The 23,657-nt window shown below is 41.5% G+C and overlaps 1 pseudogene; it reads left to right on the forward strand.

The window, feature by feature from the left end:
* The first annotated feature begins 13,793 nt into the window (after positions 1-13,793).
* On the forward strand, positions 13,794-17,939 carry LOC138762342 (NADH-ubiquinone oxidoreductase chain 1-like; annotated as a pseudogene).
* Positions 17,940-23,657: the final 5,718 nt, after the last annotated feature.

Raw genomic sequence — 23,657 nt, forward strand, 5'->3', positions numbered from 1 at the left:
CTTGGGAGGAGGGAGGGGGGAGGGAGAAAAAGTCACTGTAAATGTGTGGAAAAGAAAAAGTGTATATCATGGCTATTGTGATTTATGGTGTGAAAAATAAAAAATTAAAAAAAAAAAAAACAAAAAAAAAAAAAAAAAAACAACCTTTCGTTGCATGTCACCAAAACAAAGGAGACGATTTCAGACTTCTGGTAAAACTCAGCAGAACATGACCAAGTTTTCATGGAGGGCTCAGGAGTGCAGGTCTTCACGAACCTCAAATCCCCGAGTGTTAACATCTTCTAAGATCTGTCCTGGACCCTCCATGTTGATACATTCACAAAGAAGGCTCGCTAGTGTCTACAATGTTTGAGGAGTCTAACGAAATTTGGAATGTCATCAAAGACACTCGTTACCCTCCACAAGTACACTGTGGAGAACATTCTGGCTGTTTGCCTTAACTTCCTTGAATGGAAGCGCCAACTCTCAGGAAAAGGATAAATCAAGTGGGTGGTTAATTCAACCTGCGATACCACAGGCAACAGAATTCCCTCCATCAAAAACATAAACATTATCTTAAAAAAGAATTCTCTATCATCAAAAACCCCCACCAACCAGCCCATGACCTCTTCACTCTGCTACCATTGGGGAAAAGGTACTGGAGCCCAAGGACGAGCAGCCAATGCCCCAAGGACAGCCTCTTCCACGATTCCATCAGATCTTTCAATATTCAATGAGTCAAAGCCTATGCCCTGCTTTTTTCTGCATTATTCTCTTGACTTTTTAGAGTAATGTTGTCGATGGTTATAACGTGAATGTTTCCACTGTGATGCTGCCCCAAATCATAGAATTTCATGACTTTTTCTGGACAATAAGTTGATTCTCAATCTGAAAACGTAGGAAAGATATCTACACAAAAAGTGGAACGAGACCAAAACATATGTAACAAAGAAGCGAGTACAGCAGGAGGCCCTTTGCTCATCTGGTAGGAGGACTATTGCACACCCGGCAGGAGGATCATTCTTCTTTTGATTCTTTTTCAATATTTTCATTGTCCTTTATGAAAACAGGAAACAAATAGACACCTTTAATCAATGGCAATATATAAAAAGGAATATGCAGATAAAAATCAGTTGTATAATAAAAATCAATCTATTACATATATCTATAGTATCATAACATTCAAAGAGAAATAAAGATGGGAAACGCTTAAACAATTAGAACATTAGGCTAATGGAGAAAGATTTTAAAAAGTAAACATTATACTATCGTCCAACGTCCTTCTCCTTCCCTTCTGAGGTTCTCCTGTTAGTACATATAACTGCACTAGCATTAAAGGAAAACACAAACTCACAAAACAAGTTCCAAGTGATCTTATAAGTGATGAAAATAATGAATAAAAGGCCTCATAAACATAGAAAGTTTAAATGCGATACAGGTGAGCAACACCTGATTTTATAATACAAAGTTAGGCACGCCAACATATCAGATAGACATTGAGTATTTGAAGGAGGAACAGCACCTTTCCATCTCATCAACATTGAACGTCTCGCAACAAGGGAGGCAAAAGAGACCACGTAGCATTGAGACATAGTTAAATTCAAATTGGTTGTCTCTGTTGATCTAAAAATGGCAATTATTGGATGAGGTATCAGATTGACCCTGAAACTAAAGCTTCTCTTCATCAACTGTAGCTTGTCCTTCAATACCATTATTCCCTCAGTGCTGGTCAAGGAGCTATAAACTCTCGCCCTCTGTAACCCACTCAGCAACTGGATCCTTGACTTTCTTATCGGAAGACCACAGCTAGTACAAATTGGAAATGAAGTCTCCTTCCCACTGATTCTCAACTCCGACGCACTCCAAGGATGTGTTTAGCCCATTGCTCTACTCATTATATACCCAAGACTGTGCTGTGAGGCACAATTCCATTGTTATCTTCATGTTAGCTGACATCTCCACAATTGTTGGGAGAATCAGAAATGGTAACAAGAAAGCGTACAGGAGGGACATGGTTGAGCCAGTTGAATGTGTAACTTGGCAAAAGCGGTATTGTGGAAAAAAGGCTAAATTTTGTGCTGCGACATCCAGCAGTTCTAAAAGTATTCATCCCTGGGGAGCAGAACAGACTCTTCTCAGATCCGAAAGAAGGCTAAAAATTTGCAGAATGATTGTCATACAGTCAACGAGATGAGACGAGGAGTTTTAAGAAAGACTGCCCAGACAATGCATAGAGATAAGTTGTAAAGATGATAATGTGAATACAGAGGTTGAAAAAGATAAGGGGAAAAAGAAAAAAAGAAGGAGCTTTGTTATATTTATCGAAAAATGTTAAGTTTTTCTCTGGGGAGGGCTGGGGAAGGGGGAAGGACTGCACTGCAAAATCTGTAGATGCTTGCGGTTATTATCGCAAACCACGTGGAAAAGGGAGCTGTTGTTAACTGGCAAGGAGTCAAAGACAACCCAATACAGGGGAGGGGGAGGGGTTAATGTTACTTACTTTGGCTAGGAGTATATTTTGTGTTAGTTTTCATTGGGGATTCTGGGGTATTTTGTTTTTTAGTCGTGTCATTGAGCACTGAGACGAGCAAGGATAATTCAAAGAGCAATACCGGAAAAAAGGAGATGGAGAGGCCAAAGAGGCGAGAGAGAATTGAAAATGGAGCGATAAGTTGGGTGCATTGGATGATATGACCTTAAATGTTAATGGAATACACAACCATATTGAAAGGAAAAGGTTACTGACATCATTCAAAAAGGAGAGAATAGACAGCATTTGTGCAAGAAACACAATTAACCGAGATAGAACACAGTAAATTGAGGAGAGTCTGGGTAGGTCATGTAGTGGCATCATCATACAATGCAAAGCCAGGGGAAGAGCTGTACTAGTTAACAGGAATTTGCCAATTAATATAAAGGATGGAATAACAGATCCAACGGGCAGGTATGTAATGAGGAAGTGCCAGATTTACTCCGAATTTTGGAATTTGCTCAATATTCATGCACCTAACGAAGAGGATCAGGAATTCATGCAGGATATCTTCCTAAAGATAGTGGATACTGTAAGGTAAAAACATCATGAGATGGGACCGGAGAAGGAGTCACCCAGTACTAAGGAGTAACAGAATGCAGATGTGACCTTGTCCACTCAAGATAAGCTTTGCACTAACAAGAATGATGTGCAGCAGGCTAACAGAGAAGGATAGCAACAGTTTATTCATTGGACAATGTCATGGTATGATAATTTACTAAGTACGTATCCTGAGGTATAAAAAAAACACCACTTGCTGATAACGGCAGAATGCGCCTTCTCCAACTAACACTGCTAGTTGCAAGTGTTACAATCCGGCAATAAAGAACAAAGAACCTTGATTTTGACTCAGTCTGGTGTTTGACTCACTCATTCATGAACAAAGCAGACCTAACAATTTGGTGACCCCGACGTGATGGGTGAGTGGACACTGGACGACGGTTTCTGTTTTTCTTGACAATCATCTCAGCCGGCTGATAAAAAGGTCCAGAGAAGCCTGTTTTAACAAAATTCTCTCTTTTAAAATCTTTATGATTGTCAGTAAGAACTGGAGATCGGACAAATTAGACGACCCTAATTGAAGGTCGTCAACTGCCAGGATTGTAACACGTAAGTGGTTACAGAGAGAAGAAAAGTCCTTAAGGTGGTTGAATGACATTTGATAAGTGCTTCGCCGACAAACTACTAGAGTTTAAAAAGTCTTTATTGTGTCGTTGCAAAGTCCAATAGAGTGAGAAGGTGGTCTATGAACAATTGGGGACCTGAGTTTTCTGCCCTAAACTGGTTAAGAGGAGAAATCTCCCACGTGAAGGTTGGGCTTTGAAAGAAAACGAAGGTTCAGGCTTATTGGTCTCAATTGTATATAAAGACTCACTTATAAATGTCCGGTAGGTATGATAATGTTTGTACACTTGAAAACTTAAGAATTTATTTCCCCCATTCGCCGTGGTGGAATACCACAGCGGACATTAGAGACCTTGAGACGACAAAAAGAGTACTCAGGGACGCCTGCCTGGTGTACAAGGACGACGACGAAAGGCTGCAAAAGTTGTGTCTGGATCAGGTAGGAGATATCAATGAAAAAGTTGACAGAATCTTAAGAGACACCCGGTTTATTCGAAGTATTTTTGATAAGTTAAATCAGGGTATTCCCAGCATCACCAAGGAGATAAAGTTACGTAAATTCATAGATTGGTACAGGGAAACTGGAAAAAAATATAGCCCAAAAAATTTGGTTTCCTAGTTGTAATTTAACTTTCAGACCTCTTTGGGAAAACAGAGAGTGGAAGACGAGCAATCAGAGTGTACAGGACAGTCTGAGGTCCACCGGAGGACCAGACTTAGAGAGTGTTTCACTAAAAAATTTTTTTCATCCGGCCTGCAAAGAGACATTTTTAAAAGCGATTTTCGTTAACATAGATCCCCTAAACGGACAAGAACCTAAATTAAAAGAGGCATTAGGAAGCGACCCTGCAGCAATGGCTGCACAATTGTCTGCTAAGACCTTTGACCAAGTTATTAGGGAAATTAATCAGGAGTTAGGGAAGCGAAATACCAGTAATGTAGCATTGGAGAAACAAAAAATTCTCCGAAAATGTGTAGATCGCTGGAGGAAGATGGGGTGGTTACCCGGGAGCGCTGAGATGTTCCTGACAGGTGAGGGAAACAAAATTCTAAAGCGTAGGGTCTTAGATAAGCTGGAAGAAACAAAACACAGAAGGGAAAGGAAAAGTGCCTGTTTCCAGTTTCCAGCCACGAAGTGTCCGGGTTTGCTCTCTCCCTCCCTCCTTTCCCCTCCCCCTCTCTCTTCTCTCCCCCTCTCTCTTTTCTCCCCCCCTCCTCTCTCACCCACTCCCCCTCCCAATCCCAATCTGTGGCGGTGCTGCCCTGAAATCCCCAGGTGGGGCAAGGCAGAGAAATACAATTTGGTTTTAATTTTGTGCCCACAATTCCAGCTCCGCATCAAATGGGATCCTGTTTTATCCTCTCTCCCTCCCTCTTTCCCGCACCCCCACCATTGTGGGATCAGGTCAGACATTGTGGGCTGATGTGTAGCTCACTCGAGGTGGGAGGGAAGGAAGGAGTGATGGTTCCCAGTGGTGGGAGACCCAATCTGATCCAGACCAGTGATCACAGGACGAGAACCTTTTAAAGGTGTAACCATGAAACAAAAGTGTTAATCTGAAGACTTTTCTCCCAGTGGGGCCAGTGCAAGGCATTTTCTCTCTCTATCTCTCGTGCTCTGTGTATCTGCCTCTCTATCTCTTTCTCTCGCTATGCTCTCTCTCTCACCCTCTCTCTCTCTCTCTCTCTCTCTCTCTCTCATAGTCTCTGGATGTATGTGATGTCATGTATGTACTCTGACAATAAATCATTTATAAGTGAGTCTTATACAATTATACAAACAGGACATAGAAAAGAAAATCTTTAATCGAGAGTCTGCACAAAAAAAGATGAGAGACAAGGAGATGCAGTACCGCAATGTCCTAGCTATATTCGAAGAATTTGGTCTCCCTGATAGCCCACCTATTATGGCCCCTGTAGAAATAGCTTGTAGACCCCGGCCCTATGCATATGTGGAGTCACAAGGTACCCCTGACACCCCAGACGGGACCCAGGAGTCACATCCCTTATATCCAGATATTGAAACACTGGGACATGACAGGAACATCGGGAATAGGGACACGTCAGACAAGGTACAGGCCCCTTTACTAAAAATAGAAGGGGGAGTAATGGATGTCGAGACCCCCGCGGGATCCAAGAAAATAGAAAAAGACTTAGAGACGCAGAAAAGGAACATGAGTAATGGGGCTGGTCCATGGATCTCTTGTTTTGAGCGCGAAACTTGTCAAGAACAATTTGCACTCGCAGATGTCAGAACTATCATGATAAAAATAAAGGCAGAAGGGGCCCTGAAGCAAATAGAGAGAATCCTTAGAAGTAGTAAATTGGGGGATGAAATAGAATTTGACCCACTTCGAAATAGATTTTGGGAAGCACTTAGGGAAACATTCCCTACACCCTATAGTTTGGACGCCTTGGTAACCCTCCAACTAAAAGAAGGGAAGACAGAAATGATACATTGTCCATTTATCTTTGTGGGTAAGGAGGGAATAGCTGCTATGGTTGTCATGACAGAAGAACAAATGGAGTGGTTCTGCTTAGGAGCTGAAAGTGTGCCACATGTAACCTTGGGAATTGCCAAAGATCACCACGCCCGACAGTTGGGTCCGATGGTGAAGGAAGCGATGGGGTGTGAATACAGACAGAAATCCTGGGATATTCCATCTCGGAGGGAGGGAAATTTATCAGACTGAATATTGAAGCATGGGACCGGGTAGTGAATGAGAAAGTAGAAAGAGACCGACCCATAAAAGGAGAAAATATTGATCACGGGGACTCAGACAAATATCTTTCTGATCTGAGTCCACAAATGTGGACAATGCCGAGGGCCCTATGGGCATTCCTGTTGATGGGTTGCCAAACAAGCCAACAGAGTAGTTCGGATCCATGTGGGGCAAAAGTTATTCTGAAGATAGATAAAGACAAGGATAGCACCTTCCAGTTCGATCTATGCTGCACTTCTATCTCTAATAACACAGGGCCAGATGGGTCACTCACTAAGGGGCTGACAAAACTTAAGGCATTGGCGAAGGAATTAAAAGCCCAATCTGGAGTCTCTAACCCTGTTTTGTCCTGGTTACATGGAGTGTTTGGGAGATGGGGCACAATGTTAGGACAACTTTTCCTAGGATTGTTCATTTCTGTCTCGATTTTTATCACTTGTGGCTGTTGTTGTATTCCATGCATTCGAACGCTGGTCATGAGGACCATTGAGAGAGCCTTTGCCAACCACGATGAGCTGCGTCGGAAATATCAAGCCATGCAGGCTGCGGAGCGGGACTATCTCACATCACAGGAGGCGTCAAAAGTTGCTGAGATCGATCTGGAGTCTGATGGAGAATGTGACGGGGAGGAGGGTTTATGAAATAGATTGTAACACAAATATTATAACATTGATTGTAACACAAACATTATAAAATAGATTGTAGAAAATATTATGAAATAGATTGTAGACCATATGTTAACTTGGGTACTTACTAATATTTGGGGGGTTAGCTAGTTATTTGTTTGGGGGCAAATGGGAATGAAACTTGTAAACGGGCAATGGGATCGAGGAAATGGATGGGGGGTATACGCAAAGGAGGGTTGGGGGGAGCCCTCGCCCACCAGCCGAACAACCCCGTGAACAGAACCCGTTTAGAGCTTGGCAATAGTAGGTGAACTAATGTAACGTGGTGGTAGCATAGTCAGGGCAAGATTGTCCTCTAAAGAGGACAAAGGAAGGATTGTAAGGCAAAAACATCATGAGATGGGACCGGAGAAGGAGTCACCCAGTACTAAGGAGTAACAGAATGCAGATGTGACCTTGTCCACTCAAGATAAGCTTTGCACTAACAAGAATGATGTGCAGCAGGCTAACAGAGAAGGATAGCAACAGTTTATTCATTGGACAATGTCATGGTATGATAATTTACTAAGTACGTATCCTGAGGTATAAAAAAACACCACTTGCTGATAACGGCAGAATGCGCCTTCTCCAACTAACACTGTTAGTTGCAAGTGTTACAATCCGGCAATAAAGAACAAAGAACCTTGATTTCGACCTAGTCTGGTGTCTGACTCACTCATTCATGAACAAAGCAGACCTAACAATACACAGGGACATATCTTCTAGCATGGGGGTGGGGGGGGGGGGGGGTGGAGGAGTTCAACTTCAACCTGGACCCAATGATATACAAAACTGGGAAGACAATTAACAAAAAGAATAAAGTAACCAAATTTATGCTAAAATCAAAGCGGGATATGAAATTAATTTATATATGGAGGAGGCAACATCCAAAAGAAAGAGAGTACTCATATCACTCGAATAGACATAAGACCTATTCAAGGATAGATATGTTTTTGATGTCGCCTCAGATCCAAGGGAGAGTTCAAAAGACCGAATACAAAGCAAGACTATTATCTAATCACTCACCCTTGTTAATAACAATTGAATTAGCGGATGTCCAACCAAAAACATATAGATGGAGGCTAAACCTTATACTGTAAAAGGACAAGATTTCAGGGAATATATTGAATACAAAACTAAAATATATTTCGAGATAAATACAGAATCAGTAAGAGATAAGTTCATACTATGGGATGCAATGAAGGTCTTTATTGGAGGACAAATAGTTACCATACAACCAAAATTAAAAAGAATATAACTGGGAAGTAGAACAGTTGGAAAAAGAGATAGAAATTATAGAAAAGAAATTCGTGAAAAGTGACAACAAAGAGAAAAAGGGAGAATTGGCAGAGAAAAATAACTAAAATACAAAACACTAGAAACATATAAAATGGAGAAATACATTATGAAAATAAAGCAAAGATATTACGAATTGGGAGAGAAACCCACAAAATATTGGCTTGCAACTTAAAACACAGCAAGGAAAAGAACATTACTAGCGAGAAGAAAAGATGATTAACAGATCACGTACAACCCATCAAATATTAAAAAAAATTTTAAAAATTCTATAAGCAATGGTATCAAATCAAAAATACAGGAAAGAATGATAAAATTGACGAGTTTTCATCTAATATCGAACTGCCACAACTACAAGTAGAAGATCAAAACAAACTGACAAAACCCTTTAAGAATGAAGTAGAGGATATATTAATGAAAATACCAAACACTATAACACCAGGTGAGGATGGATATCCTATAGAGTTCATTAAAGTCTTTAAGCACCTATTAATCCCACCCCTCCTAGAAGTAATGAAGCAGGTGGAAGAGACCCAAATCTTACCCGAATCATGTAAAACAGCAATAATTACAGTAATTCCAAAAATGCGAGAGGTCTTGCTGTCGGCAGCATCACACAGACCAAGATCCATTTTAAATGCAGATTACAATTTAATAGCCATACTATTAGCAAACAGACTGACTGACTGTGCACCGATTTTGAGATAGGAGGATCAAACTGGATTTGTTCAAAAAAATGAGCAGCAGATAATGTTTGTAAACTTATTAATTTAAACCATGCAACACCAATGAATAAAATGCCAATGGCAGCTGTTATGCTTGATGCACAGAAAGCCTTTGACAGGGTAGAATGGAATGATTTGTTTAAAGTGCTACAGAAATTTAAACTAGTGTAAAAAATCATTAATTGGATTAGAGCACTATATAATGGACCATTAGCAAAGGTAGCAATAAATGGATATATGTCAGATCACTTCAAATTGAACAGGTCAACTAGACAGGGATGCCCATTGTCCCCCTCACTGTTCACCTTAACTAGAGAACCACTGCTGGAGCTGGTAAGGAAGGAAACTATGATAAAAGGAATAAGAGAATGAATACAATATCAGCCTATTCGCAGATGACATCATTGTATGTTTACCAGAGTCAGATAGATCAGTGTCTTGCTGAAGAAACTTGCCCCCTCAGGGTCCTCCAGATGATAACCTTTTCCTTTCAGGTCACCACAGAGTTTCTTTCTGTTTCTCTTCCACACTGAGACTTCTTGCCAGTTTGTCCAGTTCAAGCTCCCAGCTGCTCTTTCTGTCTGAAACACTTTCAAGTTATCTGTGTGTGTGTGTGTGTGTGTGTGTGTGTGTGTGTGTGTGTGTGTGGTGGGTGGGTGCGTGTGTGTGTGTGTGTGTGTGTGTGTGTGTGTGTGTGTGTGTGTGTGTGGTGGGTGGGTGCGTGTGTGTGTGTGTGTGTGTGTGTGTGTGTGTGTGTGTGTGTGTGTGTGTGTGTGTGTGTCTCTCTCTCTCTCTCTCTCACACACTCACTGAGAGAAAACCTCTTTGACTCTCTCTGCTTGCAAAACCACATGATGCAAATACAACAGCAAACTCTCCTGCAGACAATATGCGGCTCCAACCATCCCTTTCACCTGTTACTTTGGTAAACAACAATCCATTAGTGAAGTCCCTTGAGCACCCTTCAAAGCTCTTGCAAAGAACTGAAAGAAGCCACTATGTCTAACATAAGCAGAGCTTCAGTACCTCAAATCAGGTCTGTTTTAAAGTGTTTGCATGTGACCTACTCTCACAAACCTTTCCCAATTTATCTCCCAAAAACTTTTCCATATACTCTGTCACACCTTCCCCTTTAAACGTAATTTTAACTTTTGACTTTAAATTCAGTTATAACCAAACTGCCCTTAAGATGACTAAAGAGATAACAATATATAACGTTATAGTGAAGTAAAAAAGCTGCAAGTATTTTTACACATGATGAATTTTAAAATATTGACAAACAATCTGTAATCACATTATTTGTAACTGATATAATTAATTTGCAGATTATATACTTGTAATATTAAATTCCAGTTTAACAATCTGTTTTTATTCTTCATTTTATTTAAAAACACCAGACGATTGTGGTCAGTAAATATCACAATTGGTCCATGAGAGATGCCGAGATGTACAGCAAAATTCTGCAGAGCAAATATGAGAGACAACAGTTCTTTTTCAATAATGAAAAGTTCCTTTGATGAACATTGAATTTTTTGAAAAGTCGGCAGCTGGATGGTCAATTTCATTATGTTTTTGCAATAAAACTGCACCTGCTGTTCCCTCACAAGCATCCACTGCTTAAGGAGATTTTAACACAGGGCAATGATATAGCATCTCCTTTAAATTTTCTAAAGCTGTCTGACAAACTTTAGTTCACACAAATTTCTCACCTTCCTTCAAAGGATTGGTTAAAGGAAGAGCAACCTCAGCAAAATTTCCTATAATATCCCGACATTCCTGAAAACCTTTGCACTGCCTTCTTGCAATTGGGAATAAGCAACTCAGAAATTGCATTCACCTGAGCTTGAATAGGTGCAACGTTGCCATGACCAACTCCATGACCCAAGTATGTTACAGTGGCATTTGCAAATTGACATCTGCTAAATTAATAGTTAAATTTGCTTTGGGTAATCTTGCAAACATTTTGTTCAATTCCCTTACATGTTCTTCCCATGTGTCACTTTTTGTGACCAAGTCGTCAATATAACCATCTGTATGAGTTAACCCTTGGATAACCAAATTAATCATCCTCTGGAACGTTGCAGGGGCATTTTTCTTGCCCAAAGGTAACACATTATACTCGTATAAACCGGAATGAGTAACCAAAGCTGAAATAATCCTTCCACTCTCAGTTAAAGGCACACACCAGTTTCCCCTCAACATATCCAACTTCGTAAGAAATTTAGCTTTCCCAATTTTATCAATACAGTCATCTATTCTCACAATAGGATAAGCTTCTGTTTTAGTTATTTCATTAACCTTCCTGTAATCTGCACAGAACATTACAGTTCCATCTGGTTTCACCACCAGAATACAAGAACTCCAATCTGAGTTCAAAGGTCTAATATTATCATTTCTCAACATATGTTTTACCTCCTGATCCATGATTTTACTCTACTAAATGTTTATTCTGTATGGGTGTTGTTTTATGGGATTTGCTTCTCCCACATCCACATCGTGATAAATCACTGACGTCCTTTTTGGAACCCGAGGTAATAAATTTGTGTATTTCAAAATTAATTCTTTCAACTGCATCTGTTCTGACTTAAGATGACCTAACATTTCCTCCAAATTTTCCAAAATTGTTGAGTTAGACAGGCACACAGGAACCATGGTTTCTTTAAGGTTACCCTCACAAGATTCTGTTTCCATAATCCTATGGTCCATGACTTCCTCAACCCTTCAACAACTAACACCTCTGATACAGATTATTCTCCACTACCTTTCACCATATTTATGTGACAAACCTGAGTTTTATTCCTTCGATCTGGAGTGTTAGTACCATAGTTAACATCATTCAGTTTCGATATAACTAATCCTGCTCTCAAAGGATTGTCATGTGTGGAATCAAAATCAAAACTTTACTTCCTGTCCTAAAATTCCTCACTTGACCTTTCCTGTCAAATAAACGCTTCCTTTTACCCTGAGCCATTTCTAAATTCTCTTGAGCTAAAGTCCACACTTTTTGTCACCTATCGTTAAATTTAGAGACATAATCCAGCAAGACCAACTGCACATCCTCATGAACCCATTGTTCTTTTATCAACATTAAAGGGCCTCTAACCTGATGTCCAAACACAATTTCAAAAGGGCTGAAACCTAATGAATCCTGCACAACTTCCCTTGCTGCAAATAACAAGAAAGGAAAACCTTCATCCCAATCCCTTCCATTCTCCAGACAATAAATCCTCATCATATTTTGAAGAGTGGAATGAAACCTTTCCAAAGTTCCCTCAGTTTCAGGATGGCACGCAGATAAAGTGATCTGTTTTATTTCCAACTCATAAATTATCTGCTGAAACAACCCAGACATAAAGTTATATCTTTGACGACTCTGAATCTCCCTCGGTAATCCAAAAAAGGTGAAAAATCTTTCCAGAATCTTTACCACAATTGTGGCTTTAATATTCCGTAATGGTCTAGCCTCTGGAAATCTTGATGCTGTACACATAATAAATACTGATTCCCAGACATAGTTTTAGGCAGGGGACCTACACCATCCACAATAACCCTTGTGAAAGGTTCCTCAACAACAGGAATAGGTTACAATGGATCCACTGGAGAACCCTGCTTAGGTTTCCCCACAACATGAGAAAAATGACATGTCTGGCACCAATTTACAACATCCTTCCTCAAACCAGGCCAGAAAAATGGTCTCAAAATCTTATTCATGGTTTTCCTTACAGCAAGATGACCACCCAAAGGTGTACTGTGGTCTAGATTCAAGATTTCATTCTGGTTATTTCAAGGAAGAACCACCTGATGAATTACACCAACGCCCTCCACCCCCAACACTTCATTAGCTGGAATATCAAGACGTCTCCATTTTCTCATCAACAATTCACCTTTTTAAGTAATATCCCTAAACCATTTCTTTATTCTCCTGTTCACTTATGCTCTATTCAGTAAGACAAGAAGATTTATTTCTTTTTTCTGTTGCTGAATTAACGTTTTCACTGACAAAGAAAAATATTTACTCTCAAAATTACCCTGCTCTTTCAAAACTATTTCAGAAGCCCTGGGCAAGTCTCTATCAACTGGATTTTCCTCAGCTCTCATCACTTTCTTAGTCACAGAACTTGTTACAGCACATACAGGATATATCTCACAATCCTTTTCAACCTCATCCTTACCAGGCTGATCTTTATCCTCTGCCAAATCATTCCCTAATAAAAATGACACCCCCTGCACAGATAACTTTGAAATTACTCCTACTACAACAGGTCCTTTAAATAATTCTGAATTGACCATAGTATTGTGAAGAAATATTGACTCTACCACACCTCCAACCCCTTTAATCAAAGTGTCTCCCCTGTGTCAGTCCTTTGATCCAGACTTAAAATACTTTCCAAGAACAATGACTGAGCAGCCCCAGTGTCTCTAAGAATTTTAACTGCAACCTGTGATTCTCCCACTTTTACTGAAACCAAGCACTCTGACACAAAAGGTTTGAAAACATCCATGACACCCTTTACAGGTTTGGAACATCTGCTATCCTTAAATTCCACTCTTTGAATACATGTTTCTGGTAAAACCTCCTTTTCTTGTCTCTTTTCAATACTAGACAATTCACAATAACAGGTCCAGGTTTCTTACAAAAATGACATACAAATCCAGAAGTTCTGTCCTTTCCCACCTTACCTTCATCTTTTCTCTTAATATTCTCACCAGACTTAATTTCAAGTTTACTCGTCTGCTCCACACTAACCCGATGAACAGGCTTATTCATCTTTTACACATTAACTTTCTGAAAATTCCGAGTATTCTGAAATGCACCTTGGTGAAGTCGGCAAATTTGTCTGCTAATTTAGCCATTTGCCACCACGTCCCCATGTCTCTCTCATCCAGGTATAATTTAATCCCATTTGGAACACACCTTTTAATTTCCTCAATGAACATCAATTCTCTCAATCTGACAAAATCATTATTTATTCCTTTTGAGGCGCACCAATGGTCAAAACAGACAGATATTTTCAGAGTGAAATCCATACAAGATTGATTCCATGATTCCATAAAACTCCTACATTTTTGTCTATATGCTTCTAGAAACAACTCATAAGCTTTCAATACTGCTTGTTTAACAGGATCATAATTTGCCACTTGCTCTGTAGTCAAGCTAGAGGATGCAATTTGTGCTTTTCCCTTCAATACACTTTGGAGCATGAGAGACCATTTTTCTTTTGGCCATCGATAGACTTCAACAATCCATTGCTGATGGCCTAAAACTATTTACAAAAGAACCAATCCGACCATCATTTTCACCACAAACACGTTTCTTTCGAGCTCCAACCATAGCACTAACACTAACCCTCCTAATATGAATACCCTTCCCCAGACCATATGCAATTCTAAACCTCAATTTAGGCCTACTATTTATTTTAGCCACCTCAAGCCTAACAGTCGATACAATCTTAGCCTCAGAGTGAGCCTCAAACTCAAACTGTGCTTTTATAGGAGCCCTACCCACAGTAGCACAAACTATTTCCTATGTAATTACTCTTGGGTTTATTCTTTTATCTTCTACCTTGTACAAGGCACAAGGACTGCCTAAAGAAATCTCTTGGTGCCTGCCACATTGACCACCGCCAGTGGGCTGATATCGCCTCAAACCGTGCATCTTGGCGCCTCACAGTTCGGCAGGCAGCAACCTCCTTTGAAGAAGACCGCAGAGCCCACCTCACTGAAAAAAGACAAAGGAGGAAAAACCCAAAACCCAACCCCAACCAACCAATTTTCCCTTGCAACCGCTGCATCCGTGTCTGCCTGTCCCGCATCGGACTTGTCAGCCACAAACGAGACTGCAGCTGACGTGTACATTACCCCTCCATAAATCTTCGTCTGCGAAGCCAAGCCAAAGAAAGAAGAATTCTTTTATCTATAATTATCCTAACAGGTGGATTTACCTTCTATACATCTAACTTATCCCAAGAAGCCATCTGATTAATTCTTCCAAGCTAAACCCTTGCCATAATATGATATATCTCAACACTAGGAGAAACCATTTGAGCCCCCTCTGCTCCCACGCAAGAAGAATCAGAAAAAGCTTCAGGTTTTAATATAGAATACGCTGCAGGACCATTCACCCTATTCTTCTTCACAGAATAAACAGATCTTATTAAAAATATTGCTGCTCTGGCCCATGGTAGACATATCGGCTCCAGAGCTTTTGAAGGGTACCCAAAAGACTTCACTAATGGATTGTTGTTTACAAAAGGCAATAGGTGATAGAGCACATTGGAGCCACTGTTTTCTGGAAGAGAACTTTCTATTCTGAGACGGTCATGTGATTTTGCATGCAGAGAGAGTCAAACAAGATTTCTCTCAGAGAGAGAGAGAGTGATGCACAGAGATCACTTGTGCAGTCTTTCAGCCAGCAGACAGCAGCTGGGACTCGAATAGGACAAGCTGGCTAGCTTATGGAAAGCCCAGTTGTAAGACGACCTAGTCAAACCCCTTGTGGTTCTTGCAAGAGGAGAGGACTGGCTGTCTAATGTTTCACTTGGAATAAGGGAAACAAAAAGGAACTCTTGTGTTGACCTGAAAGAAAGATGTTATCATCTGGAGAACACTGAAGGGGCAAGTTTCCTCAGCAAGATACTGAAGTGGATGATTAAAAAGGAACAACAAATCTCTCTCTGAAAACCAACAAGAACCTTCCTGAGTGGTAACCATTTACCTTTCAAGTGTCAAAGTCTGGTGAACTTTATAAATGTTACATTCTGTGCACAGTATAAGAATGACCTTCAACCAGTTGTTACGGGGTCCAGAAGACCCCAATAACCAGAAGCAATAGATATGCACCAACACAGGGCCATTTAAACAAAGTTAGTTTTTAATTACAATTGAATAAGAAAACAGAATTAAACTTTAACTTATAACTTATCCAACTTCCTTAACCTACCGAACCTACTGAATCCCCCCTCTAGTATTAAGCGCAGGTGTGTCTAATGTATATTTAAGATTAGAAAAGTTCTTTGGATCACAATCCAATCTCACGGGTTGCAGGAAATTCTTGTAGAAGTTAACATTAACAAAGTTCACTTGGCTTTGGTGTTTAACAGGCAAATGGTTACCACTATGGAGGGTTTTTGCTGGTTTTCAGAGGGAGATTCCTTTTCCAGGACATCCCAACTGATTCCTTTTCAATCTGTCTTGCTGACGAAACTTGCCCTCTTCAGGTCTTTCTTTCAGGTCACCTTTCAGCCGCCAGTCTTCTACTTTGACCAGACAGCCTTTCAAAGTCTACCAGCTTGTCCTTCTGGCATTGATTTCTGTCTCTCTCTCTGTTTCACACCCTCCCTCTCTGAGGACGAAACTGTTCTCCTCTGCCTGCAAAGATCACATACTCTCCCAGGCAAACTGCTCTCGATACTTTGTTGCTTCCTGCAAAAAGCATTCTGCAAAAGTCCTGCAAATATTCTGTGTTTTGAAATGTGTGTGCAAGCTGCTCTTAACAATTCCTCCCAAACCACCTCTAAATACTCTGTCACACAGTGAACTTGGAGGAATGAGAAGTTAGATTGGACTGTGAACCAAACAACCTTGCTGAACTTACACACACATTACATGCACGTGCGTTGAGAAATAGAAGGAGCTTTTCTTTTGTTAATTAACTCAATAGAGATAAGTTAAAGTTTGATTTATTTTTATGTTTCCAGATAATTAAAAGAAACTTTTGTTTAAGTAACCATTTGTCTTGGTGAATATCTATTGCTGCTGGGTTTTGGGGTCCTCTGGGCTAGTATCAACTAAAACAGTACATTGACTTCTTTTTCTATGGCTCTCCCTCTCAATAGAACACCTCCCTATGTCTCTCAGGGCCACCTCCCCTCTCACTCTTTCAGGCACATATCCCTGTCCCTCTGGCACATCTCTCCCTCAGATAATTCTATCTCTTCCCACTTTGGACTAAGCCTTCTCTCTTTTACATGACAACTCTCTGTCTGCCCATTTCTCTCCCTATCTCAGACATCACCATCTCATTCTTTGTGGGACAATTCTCACTCTCTCTCTCTCACTCTCTCTCAGTCTCTCTATCTCTCTCTCTCTCTTTCTCTCTCCTCTCTCTATATCTCTCTCTCTCTCTCTCTCTCTCTCCCCCTTTCTCTCTCTCTCTCTCCCCATCCCCTTCCCCATACGCCCGAGACAACACCTTCTTTTCTATGGGACAACCCCCTCTCTCTCTGGGCTGGACAGATCTGCCTTGTTGACTCTGGAGACGGGGCTCCCTTTCAGGTGTCCGGAGATCACTCACCGATACTTGAGGTGTAGTCTGTAGTTCCAAAGATGTGCTCTGGTGCTCGATAATCCCGGGAGCAGATCAATGTGACGTTAGGTTCACCTTTGACCAGCTGCTTTGCTCTGTGATCAACGTCCACTCACGTTAAGTATCCTCACCTGCAACACTGCCTCAAGCACAGCCCCAGTTGCCCCCCGTGACATCATTTCATCCCCCCTGTGACATCATACCCCCTCTGTGACATCATCTCCCCCCCACCCCATGATGTGGATTTGTTAATTTCGGCGAATATCCTGCCTTCCTATTGGATGAGGTTTTTCTGATTATTTTATTAGTGATTTTCTAGCCTCAAACTTAGTTTCCAACTTTATCCGTGTGAATGTTCACATGGTCGGCCTTGACCACAATTCACATTGTCCATTTGATGCCGTTTCTGCAGAGCTCAAGCACTTTGTATCTCCCTTCCTCCTCAAACCCTTTATTCAACCCTGGACCTTTAACTCATCGTAATTACACAGGACACTGAAGATGTTCACAGCAAAGGGACGGATCGTAGGTCAGGATTTTGTGGGTTATCACAGCTCGGCGGCCAGAGCTCGAGCTGTTTCATATCCATGACTTTACCTGGTGGGGACGAGTTGGGCACCCCCTGCCCCTTCCTACAACAGTAGGGTGGGGCGGTGAGACATAACTGTCTACTTATAGTCATGTTCCCATGGATTTGTGCAGGAATCTTTGTCAAGGTGGGACCAATAAGCAGGCAGGGGCCTGAATGAAAAGGCAGGTGAGGGAAGAAGGGGCAAGGAGAGGAGCACAGACCAACAGGTGACCATAAGATATAGCAGCACAAGTAGGTCATTCGGCCCATCAAGTCCATCCCGACATCCATCATGAGCTTATCCATTTCCCCCTCAGCCCCACTCTCCTGCCTTCTCACCATAACCTTTCACGATTTAAAATAATTTAGACATACAGCACGGTAAGAAGACATTACACCCGTTGGGTCCGTCCTACCCAATTTACACCCCATTACCCTTCAAACTCCAATATATTCTGAAGGGAGGGAGGAAACCCACATAGACACAGGGAGAATGTACAAATACCTTACAGTCAGAGCTGATTCAAACCCAGTACCGGTCGCTGGCTCTATATGAGTGTTGCACTAACTGCTCACCCAATCCATATCCCTTCATTCCCCTCTCATCCAGGGTCCTGTCCAAATTTTACTTAAATGCAATAATCAAGCCAGCATTCACCACTTCAGCTGTCAGCTCATTCCACTCTCCCACCACTCTCTGTGCGAAGAATTTCCCCAAAAGTTTCCATTTATAATTTCACCTTTCACCCTTGACCCATGCCCTCTGGTTGATGTGTCAAATATACTCAGTGGGTTAAAAGCCTGCTTGCATTTATTCAATCTAAACCATTGATAATTCTGAGTCCAATGAAGCAGAGTGGTGCAGCGGAAGCGTGCTGGGCCCATAACCCAGACGTCGATGGATTGAAACCATCCTCTGCCTGTTATTCTTTGAGACCCATGGTTGGTGTTGAGGTTAGCATAACTCTTTTACGGTGCCAGATACTAGGCCCGGGATTCAAATCACACGCTGTCTATAAGGAGTTTGTACGTTCTCCCCGTGTCTAAGTGGTCTGCCCCAGGGTCTCTGGTTTCCTCCCATCGTTTGAAACGTAGTGGGGGTGTAGGTTAATTGGGTGTAAATTGGGTGGAACGAACTCATGGGCCGATGGCCTGTTACTCCTCTAACATATACAAATCTATCATCCTGAATCGTTGTCTGGCTTTTACTTCCGATGGAAGCTGTGCGACCTGTTGGGGTTCCCCAGTGGGTGGAAGGTCACTGCAGTGTCAACCTTTGGTGGATGCTGTCTCCCCCTACTGGTCTCTGCCAGCCCTGTAGGGTAATGGCTGATTGAAAGGGTGATCCAAAGAGGTTGTTTCCAATATAAACTTTATATTTAACTATTTACATTTAGATATACAGCATGGTAACAGCTCCTTGTGACGCACAAACCCGGGCCACCCAATTACACCTGTTACAGGATATGTTAGAATATATATGGATTAAATATGTCTTCAAAAGTATTTGATTGTGGGGGTTTGGTTTAAGTTACTCTTCACGAACAGTGTAACATTTCGCAAAAGGACTCGCATTTAAAATGGATCAACTTTGCTGAAGTGAGATATTGTGTCACCAGTGACATTGTAGAGAAAATGGAACTGCTTGGAGTGGACTTCAACAGGAGGGGCAAATGGAACATCATGTTGATCATGGCCAGGCTCAGATATTGATAATATCTTTCGAAAATTGAGTTTGGGCGCCTATAAGAGGTCTCTTCGATTTTACAAGCGGGGAGGAAAAAACTGACAGCTGATTTCTCTTTTGGAGAGAGAGTGAAAGAGAGAGAAAGAGTGAGAAGGAGAGTGAGAATGATAGAGAAGGAAAGAGAGAGAGAGAGAAGTCAGTTGCAGAGTATCTGTTGAGGCTGCAAAATGACAAGCTGGCAGCTTGGGAAAAAACACCATTTTGAAGACGGGTCGTGGATTCTGAGTTCAGCCTGTTGAAAAACTTTATAGTCCTGACAAGACGAAATTGCTGGCAAGAATGTTTGTCCTGAAATAAGGGAAACAAGAGGAACTCTGTGGTGACCTGGAAGAAGAGATTATCGTTTGAAAATCCCAAATGGGGCAAGTTTCTTCGGCAAGACATTGAAGTGGCTGATTGGAGGAAATCAGTTTGTGTGTGGTCAATGAGCGACAAATGTCTCTCTGAAGCGAACAAGAACCTTCCTGAATGGTAACCACTTAACTTTAGGCACCAGATTCTGGTGGAAATTTTAAAGGTTAAATTCTGTGTACAGTATGAGAATTGCCTAATAGCAGTGAACTTGGAGAAGGGAAACGTGAACCGGAAAACTTTCTTGAACATGTACCCTTTACATACACGTACACTTAGAACTAGAAGGGTGTTCATTTAGGTTAAGTGAAAACTAATGAGTATTAGATGTATAATTTTATTATGTTGAAAGGAAATTAAAACCAACTTTTGTTCAAGTAACCATTGTATTGGTGAATTTCTATTCCTGCTGGGTTTTGGGGTCCTCTGGGCTCATAACACATCCAATTAACCTCCACCCTTGGCAGGTTTTGAACGGAAGGAGGAAACTGTAGCACATAGAAACTGCCTACACAGACGCGGGGAGAAGGTACAAACATCTTAACGACAGCGGTGATTCGAACCAAGGTCCTGAATGCTGGCGCTCTCAGTGTTGCAGTATTCGCTAGTCTCACCGTGCCTCCCCTTTACATTTGAACCCAGTCCATATCCCGTCATCCCCATCTCATCCATGTATCTGTCCAAATTTTAATGAAGTGTTAAAATCAAGCCAGCATTCAGCACTTCAGCTGGCAGATCATTCAACACTCCCACCACTCTCTGAGTGAAGTTCCCCGAAAGATCCCTTTCAAAATTTCACCTTTCACCCTTGACGCATGCCCTCTGGTCCTTGTATCAAATATACTCAATGGGTAAAAGGCCTGCTTGCATTTATTCAATCTACACCACTGATAATTCTTTGTAGAATTTAGCAGAGTGGCGCAGCGGAAGCGTGCTGGGCCCATAATCCAGAGGTCGATGGATCGAAACCATCCTTTGCCAGATATTCTTTGGGAATATGTTGAGGTTAGCACATCTCTTTTACAGCGCCAGAGTCTGGGTCTATGTTTCGAATCACGCGCTCTCTGTAAGGAATTTGTACGTTCTCCCCGTGTCAGAGTGGTTTTCCCCCGGGTCTCTGGTTTCCTCCCACCATTTGGAAAGTATAGGGGGTGATGTTGCGATGATGTTTAAAGGAAATTTAAAGCAATGTTTGTTTAATTAACCATTGTCTTAGAAACATAGAAACATAGAAGATAGGAGCAGGAGTAGGTCATTCCACCCTTCGAGCCTGCTCCGCCATTCAACGAGATCATGGCTGATCTGAAAGTTCAGTACCCCGTCCCCACCTTCTCTCCGTAACCTTTAATACCCTTATACTGAAGAAATAGATCTAATTCCCTCTTAAATAGATTTAATGAACCTGCCTCTACTGCCCTCTGTGGCAATGAATTCCACAGATTCACCACCCTCTGGGTAAAGAAATTCCTCCTCACCTTGGTCCTAAATGTTTTGCCTATTATCCTCAAACCATGGCCCCAGGTTCTGGATTTTCCCATCCTTGGAAACATCCCATATGCATCCATTCTGTCCAGTCCTGCCAGAATTTTATATGACTCTATGAGATCCCCTCTCAATCTTCTAAACTCCAGCGAGTACAATCCCAATTTGCGCAAACTTTTCTCCTAAGTCATTCCTGCCATTCCAGGTATCAGCCTGGTGAATCGCCTCTGCACTCCCTCCATTGCAAGAATATCCTTTCTTAGATAAGATGACCAAAACTGCACACAATACTCCAGGTGGGGTCTCACCAAGGCCCTGTACAATATCCATATTGTAGTGCATTTGCCATGGATCTGCCCAGTCCCTCAATTTATCCAAATCACACTGGAGCTTCCTGACCCCCTCTTCCGTGCACACAACCCCTCCTAGCTTAGTGTCATCTGCAAATTTGGAGATATTACATCCAATCCCCTCATCCAGGTCATTAATGTAAATTGTGAACAGCTGGAGCTGGGGTCCGAGTACAGATCCCTGTGGTACCCCACTGGTCACCGCATGCCACTCAGAAAACGAGCCATTTATCCCAACTCTCTGTCTTCTACCTACCAGCCAGTTCTCAATCCACATCAATACTTTTCCCCTAATCCCATGAGCCTTGATTTTGGAAGTCAGTCATTTATGCAAGGCCTTATCGAAGGCCTTTTGGAAGTCCAGGTACACCACATCCACTGGCTCTCCCCCATCTATTTTACCTGTCACCATCTCAAAGAATTCCAATAGATTTGTCAAGCACGATTTACCTTTTGTAAATCCATGTTGACTCCGTCTGATCCCTTCTCTGCTAGTCATATGCTCCGCTATTAAATCCTTAATAATGGATTCCATCATTTTGCCCACTACTGATGTAAGGCTCACATGCCGATAATTCTCCGCTTTTTCTCAACCCCCCCTTTTTAAATAGTGGGGTAACATTATCTACCCTCCAATCATGGGTACTGATCCTGAGTCTATCGAGTTCTGGAAAATAATTCTTAAAGCATCTGCTATCTGAATGGCCACTTCCTTGAGTACCCTAGGATGTAGATTATCAGGCCCTTGGGATTTATCTGCCTTCAATCCCATCAATTTCCCCAAGACCATGTCCTTAGAGATACTGATTTCTTTCAGTTCCTCCCTTGCATTAGTCTCTATGTTTCCCAACATCCTTGGGAGGTTATTTGTATCCTCTCTTGTAAAAACAGAACTAAAGTACGAATTTAATTGGTCTGCCATTTCCTTATTCCCCATTATATATTCCCCTGATTCCGTCTTCAAAGGACCTACTCTGGATTTCACCAATCTTTTCCTCTTGACATATTTATAAAAGCTTTTGCAGTCAGTTTTTATATTTGCCGCAAGCTTACTTTCGTAATTTATTTTTGCTCTCTTGATTAATCCCTTTGTCCTCCTGTGCTGCATCTTGAACTGCTCCCAGTCTTCGATTGCGGTACTATTTTTGGCCAATTGATATGCTCTCTCTTTGGACCCAATGCTGTCTCTAATTTCCCTTGTTATCCACGGTTGAGTCACCTTTTTTGGTTTATTTTTATGCCAAACCGATTTTTGCAATTTCTCCATTGGATCTGTGAATGCTTTCCAATGTCTATCCACAGTCAACCCCCCAATAAACACCACCCAATCAATCTTACTCAACTCCCGTCTCATACCATCAAAATTCCCTTTATTTAAATTCAGGACCTTAGTCTCGGTTTTAATTTCATCACTCTCCATGTCGAGTGAGAATTCGATCATATTGTGATCGCTCCTACCCAAAGGGCCTCACACAACAAGATTGTTGATTATCCCCTTATCATTGCATAATACCCAATCTAAAATGGCTTGCTCCCGAGTTGGTTCCTCGACATATTGCTCTAGATAACCGTCATGTAAACATTCAAGGAATTCCTCCTCCTCAGTATTTTTACTAGTTTGACTAGTCCAATCTACATGCAAATTAAAGTCTCCCATGCTGACGGCTGTTCCCTTATTGCACGCTTCTCTAATTTCTCTTTTAATTAATTCCCTCACCTCTACACTACTATTTGGAGGCCTATATACCACCCCCACTAACGTTTTCCACCCCTGGCTATTCCTCAGTTCTACCCATATAGATTCCGCA

Source organism: Narcine bancroftii, chromosome 4 (genome assembly GCF_036971445.1).
Source record: "Narcine bancroftii isolate sNarBan1 chromosome 4, sNarBan1.hap1, whole genome shotgun sequence".
In the NCBI taxonomy this organism is placed as follows: Eukaryota; Metazoa; Chordata; class Chondrichthyes; order Torpediniformes; family Narcinidae; genus Narcine; species Narcine bancroftii.